Raw genomic sequence first — 7,500 nt, 5'->3', positions numbered from 1 at the left:
GATATAAATATGAACTTGATTGAACAAAACATGCATGTATTGTATAACATAATGTCCTAGGGTTGTCATCTGATGAAGATCATCAAAGGTGAGTGCTGCATTTAGCTGTCTTCTGGGTTTTGGTGACATTATATGCTGGCTTGAAAAATGGGTGTCTGATTATTTCTGGCTTGGTACTCTGCTGACATAATCTAATGTTTTGCTTTCGTTGTAAAGCCTTTTTGAAATCGGACAGTGTGGTTAGATTAACGAGAGTCTTATCTTTAAATGGCTGTAAAATAGTCATATGTTTGAGAAATTGAAGTAATAGGATTTTGAAGATTTTGAAAATCGCGCCACAGGCTGGCAGTGGATGTTACGTAGGTGGGACGAATTCGTCCCGCCGGTCCCATAGAGGTTAAAGTCATTATAGTTATTATAGTCATAGATATTATAGTTATTATAGTCATTATAGTCATAGTTATAATAGTTATTATAGTTATTATAGTCATTATAGTTATTATAGTCATAGATATTATAGTCATTATAGTCATTATAGTCGTAATAGTCATTATAGTCATCATAGTTATTATAGTTATTATAGTTATTATAGTCATTATAGTCATTATAGTTATTATAGTTATTATAGTCATTATAGTCATTATAGTCATTATAGTCATTATAGTTATTATAGTCATTATAGGTATTATAGTCATTATAGTCATTATAGTTATTATAGTCATTATAGTCTTTATAGTCATTATAGTTATTATAGTTATTATAGTCATTATAGTCATTATAGTCATTATAGTTATTATAGTCATTATAGTCATAGTTATTATTGTCATTATAGTCACTATAGTCATTATAGTCATTATAGTCATTATAGTCATTACAGTCATTACAGTTATTACATTTATTACAGTTATTAAAGTTATTACATGTATTACAGTTATTGTAGACATTGTAGTCATTAGTCATTATAGTCATTATAGTTATTATAGTCATTGTAGTCATTATAGTTATTATAATCATAGTTATTATAGTCATTATAGTTATTATAATCATAGTTATTATAGTCATTATTGTTATTATAGTCATTATAGTCATTATAGTTATTATAGTCATTATTGTTATTATAGTCATTATAGTTATTATAGTCATTATAGTCATTATAGTTATTATAGTCATTATAGTTATTATAGTCATTATAGTTATTACAGTCATTATAGTTATTACAGTCATTATAGTTATTATAGTCATTATAGTTATTATAGTCATTATAGTCATTATAGTTATTATAGTCATTATTGTTATTATAGTCATTATAGTCATTAAAGTTATTTTAGTCATTATAGTCATTACAGTCATTACAGTTATTACATTTATTACAGTTATTAAAGTTATTACATGTATTACAGTTATTGTAGTCATTGTAGTCATTAGTCATTATAGTCATTATAGTCATTATAGTCATTATAGTCATTATAGTCATAGTTATTATAGTCATTATAGTTATTATAGTCATTATAGTTATTATAGTCATTATAGTCATTATAGTCATTATAGTTATTATAGTCATTATAGTCATTATAGTCATTATAGTCATTATAGTCATTATAGTTATTATAGTATTACAGTCATTATAGTTATTATAGTTATTATGGTCATTATAGTTATTATAGTCATAGTTATTATAGTCATTATAGTTATTATAGTCATTATAGTCATAGTTATTATAGTCATAGTTATTATAGTCATTATAGTTATTATAGTCATTATAGTCATAGTTATTATAGTCATTATAGTCATTATAGTCATTATAGTTATTATAGTATTACAGTCATTATAGTTATTATAGTTATTATGGTCATTATAGTTATTATAGTCATAGTTATTATAGTCATTATAGTCATTATAGTCATTATAGTTATTATAGTTATTATAGTCATTATTGTTATTATAGTCATTATAGTCATAGTTATTATAGTCATAGTTATTATAGTCATTATAGTTATTATAGTCATTATAGTCATAGTTATTATAGTCATTATAGTCATTATAGTTATTATAGTTATTATAGTCTTTATAGTTATTATAGTCTTTATAGTTATTATAGTCATTATAGTTATTATAGTCATAGATATTATAGTCATTATAGTCCTAGTTATTATAGTTATTATAGTCATTATAGTCATTATAGTTATTATAGTTATTATAGTCATTATAGTCATTATAGTCATTATAGTCATTATAGTTATTATAGTCATTATAGGTATTATAGTCATTATAGTCATTATAGTTATTATAGTCATTATAGTCTTTATAGTCATTATAGTTATTATAGTTATTATAGTCATTATAGTCATTATAGTCATTATAGTTATTTTAGTCATTATAGTCATTATAGTTATTATAATCATAGTTATTATAGTCATTATTGTTATTATAGTCATTATAGTCATTATAGTTATTATAGTCATTATTGTTATTATAGTCATCATAGTTATTATAGTCATTATAGTCATTATAGTTATTATAGTCATTATAGTTATTATAGTCATTATAGTTATTACAGTCATTATAGTTATTACAGTCATTATAGTTATTATAGTCATTATAGTTATTATAGTCATTATAGTCATTATAGTTATTATAGTCATTATTGTTATTATAGTCATTATAGTCATTAAAGTTATTTTAGTCATTATAGTCATTACAGTCATTACAGTTATTACATTTATTACAGTTATTAAAGTTATTACATGTATTACAGTTATTGTAGTCATTGTAGTCATTAGTCATTATAGTCATTATAGTCATTATAGTCATTATAGTCATTATAGTTATTATAATCATAGTTATTATAGTCATTATTGTTATTATAGTCATTATAGTCATTATAGTTATTATAGTCATTATATTTATTATAGTCATTATAGTCATAGTTATTATAGTCATAGTTATTATAGTCATTATAGTTATTATAGTCATTATAGTCATTATAGTTATTATAGTTATTATAGTCTTTATAGTCATTATAGTTATTATAGTTATTATAGTCATAGTTATAATAGTTATTATAGTTATTATAGTCATTATAGTTATTATAGTCATAGATATTATAGTCATTATAGTCATTATAGTCATTATAGTCATCATAGTTATTATAGTTATTATAGTTATTATAGTCATTATAGTCATTATAGTTATTATAGTTATTATAGTCATTATAGTCATTATAGTCATTATAGTCATTATAGTTATTATAGTCATTATAGGTATTATAGTCATTATAGTCATTATAGTTATTATAGTCATTATAGGTATTATAGTCATTATAGTCATTATAGGTATTATAGTCATTATAGTCATTATAGTTATTATAGTCATTATAGTCTTTATAGTCATTATAGTTATTATAGTTATTATAGTCATTATAGTCATTATAGTCATTATAGTTATTATAGTCATTATAGTCATAGTTATTATTGTCATTATAGTCACTATAGTCATTATAGTCATTATAGTCATTATAGTCATTACAGTCATTACAGTTATTACATTTATTACAGTTATTAAAGTTATTACATGTATTACAGTTATTGTAGTCATTGTAGTCATTAGTCATTATAGTCATTATAGTTATTATAGTCATTGTAGTCATTATAGTTATTATAGTTATTATAGTCATTATAGTCATTATAGTTATTATAGTTATTATAGTCATTATAGTCATTATAGTTATTATAATCATTATAGTTATTATAGTCATTATAGTCGTTATAGTTATTATAGTCATTATAGTCATTATAGTTATTATAGTTATTATAGTCATTATAGTTATTATAATCATAGTTATTATAGTCATTATTGTTATTATAGTCATTATAGTCATTATAGTTATTATAGTCATTGTAGTTATTATAGTCATTATAGTTATTACAGTCATTATAGTTATTACAGTCATTATAGTTATTATAGTCATTATAGTTATTATAGTCATTATAGTCATTATAGTTATTATAGTCATTATTGTTATTATAGTCATTATAGTCATTAAAGTTATTTTAGTCATTCTAGTCATTACAGTCATTACAGTTATTACATTTATTACAGTTATTAAAGTTATTACATGTATTACAGTTATTGTAGTCATTGTAGTCATTAGTCATTATAGTCATTATAGTCATTATAGTCATTATAGTCATTATAGTCATTATAGTCATAGTTATTATAGTCATTATAGTTATTATAGTCATTATAGTCATTATAGTCATTATAGTTATTATAGTTATTATAGTCATTATAGTCATTATAGTTATTATAGTTATTATAGTCATTATAGTCATTATAGTTATTATAATCATTATTGTTATTATAGTCATTATAGTCGTTATAGTTATTATAGTCATTATAGTCATTATAGTTATTATAGTCATTATAGTCATTATAGTTATTATAGTTATTATAGTCATTATAGTTATTATAATCATAGTTATTATAGTCATTATTGTTATTATAGTCATTATAGTCATTATAGTTATTATAGTCATTATTGTTATTATAGTCATCATAGTCATTATAGTTATTATAGTCATTATAGTTATTATAGTCATTATAGTTATTACAGTCATTATAGTTATTACAGTCATTATAGTTATTATAGTCATTATAGTTATTATAGTCATTATAGTCATTATAGTTATTATAGTCATTATTGTTATTATAGTCATTATAGTCATTAAAGTTATTTTAGTCATTATAGTCATTACAGTCATTACAGTTATTACATTTATTACAGTTATTAAAGTTATTACATGTATTACAGTTATTGTAGTCATTGTAGTCATTAGTCATTATAGTCATTATAGTCATTATAGTCATTATAGTCATTATAGTTATTATAATCATAGTTATTATAGTCATTATTGTTATTATAGTCATTATAGTCATCATAGTTATTATAGTCATTATTGTTATTATAGTCATTATAGTCATTATAGTTATTATAGTCATTATAGTCATTATAGTCATTATAGTTATTATAGTCATTATAGTTATTATAGTCATTATAGTCATAGTTATTATAGTCATAGTTATTATAGTCATTATAGTTATTATAGTCATTATAGTCATAGTTATTGTAGTCATTATAGTTATTATAGTTATTATAGTCATTATAGTCATTATAGTTATTATAGTTATTATAGTCATTATAGTCATTATAGTTATTAGAATCATTATAGTTATTATAGTCATTATAGTCGTTATAGTTATTATAGTCATTATAGTCATTATAGTTATTATAGTTATTATAGTCATTATAGTTATTATAATCATAGTTATTATAGTCATTATTGTTATTATAGTCATTATAGTCATTATAGTTATTATAGTCATTATTGTTATTATAGTCATTATAGTTATTATAGTCATTATAGTCATTATAGTTATTATAGTCATTATAGTTATTATAGTCATTATTGTTATTATAGTCATTATAGTTATTATAGTCATTATAGTCATTATAGTTATTATAGTCATTATTGTTATTATAGTCATTATAGTCATTAAAGTTATTTTAGTCATTATAGTCATTACAGTCATTACAGTTATTACATTTATTACAGTTATTAAAGTTATTACATGTATTACAGTTATTGTAGTCATTGTAGTCATTAGTCATTATAGTCATTATAGTCATTATAGTCATTATAGTCATTATAGTCATTATAGTCATAGTTATTATAGTCATTATAGTTATTATAGTCATTATAGTCATTATAGTCATTATGGTCATTATAGTGATTATAGTCATTATAGTGATTATAGTTATTATAGTCATAGTTATTATAGTCATTATAGTTATTATAGTCATTATAGTCATAGTTATTATAGTCATTATAGTCATTATAGTTATTATAGTTATTATAGTCATTATAGTCATTATAGTCATTATAGTCATTATAGTCATTATAGTCTTTATAGTTATTATAGTCATTATAGTCATTATAGTTATTATAGTCATTATAGTTATTATAGTCATTATAGTCTTTATAGTCATTATAGTTATTATAGTTATTATAGTCATTATAGTCATTATAGTCATTATAGTTATTATAGTCATTATAGTCATAGTTATTATTGTCATTATAGTCACTATAGTCATTATAGTCATTATAGTCATTATAGTCATTACAGTCATTACAGTTATTACATTTATTACAGTTATTAAAGTTATTACATGTATTACAGTTATTGTAGTCATTGTAGTCATTAGTCATTATAGTCATTATAGTCATTATAGTCATTATAGTCATTATAGTCATTATAGTCATTATAGTCATTATAGTTATTATAGTTATTATAGTCATTATAGTCATTATAGTCATTATAATCATTATAGTTATTATAGTCATTATAGTCGTTATAGTTATTATAGTCATTATAGTCATTATAGTTATTATAGTTATTATAGTCATTATAGTTATTATAATCATAGTTATTATAGTCATTATTGTTATTATAGTCATTATAGTCATTATAGTTATTATAGTCATTATTGTTATTATAGTCATCATAGTTATTATAGTCATTATAGTCATTATAGTTATTATAGTCATTATAGTTATTATAGTCATTATAGTCATTATAGTTATTATAGTCATTATTGTTATTATACTCATTATAGTCATTAAAGTTATTTTAGTCATTATAGTCATTACAGTCATTACAGTTATTACATTTATTACAGTTATTAAAGTTATTACATGTATTACAGTTATTGTAGTCATTGTAGTCATTAGTCATTATAGTCATTATAGTCATTATAGTCATTATAGTCATTATAGTTATTATAGTTATTATAGTCATTATAGTCATTATAGTTATTATAGTCATTATAGTCATTATAGTCATTATAGTTATTATAGTCATTATGGTCATTATAGTTATTATAATCATTATTGTTATTATAGTCATTATAGTCATTATAGTCATTATAGTCATTATAGTTATTATAGTCATTATAGTCATTATAGTCATTATAGTTATTATAGTCATTATAGTCATTATAGTTATTATAGTCATTATAGTCATTATAGTCATTATAGTCATTATAGTCATTATAGTTATTATAGTTATTATAGTCATTATAGTCATTATAGTTATTATAGTCATTATAGTTATTACAGTCATTATAGTTATTACAGTCATTATAGTTATTATAGTCATTATTGTTATTATAGTCATTATTGTTATTATAGTCATTATAGTCATTATAGTTATTATAATCATTATTGTTATTATAGTCATTATAGTTATTATAGTCATTATAGTCATTATAGTTATTATAATCATTATTGTTATTATAGTCATTATAGTTATTATAATCATTATTGTTATTATAGTCATTATAGTTATTATGGTCATTATAGTTATTATAGTTATTATAGTCATTATAGTTATTATAGTCATTATAGTTATTATAGTCATTATAGTCATTATAGTCATTATAGT

Source organism: Salmo salar, chromosome 06, assembly GCF_965601325.2.
Source record: "Salmo salar chromosome 06, fSalSal1, whole genome shotgun sequence".
NCBI classification, from domain to species: domain Eukaryota; kingdom Metazoa; phylum Chordata; class Actinopteri; order Salmoniformes; family Salmonidae; genus Salmo; species Salmo salar.
Note: the sequence above shows the minus strand (reverse complement) of the source record.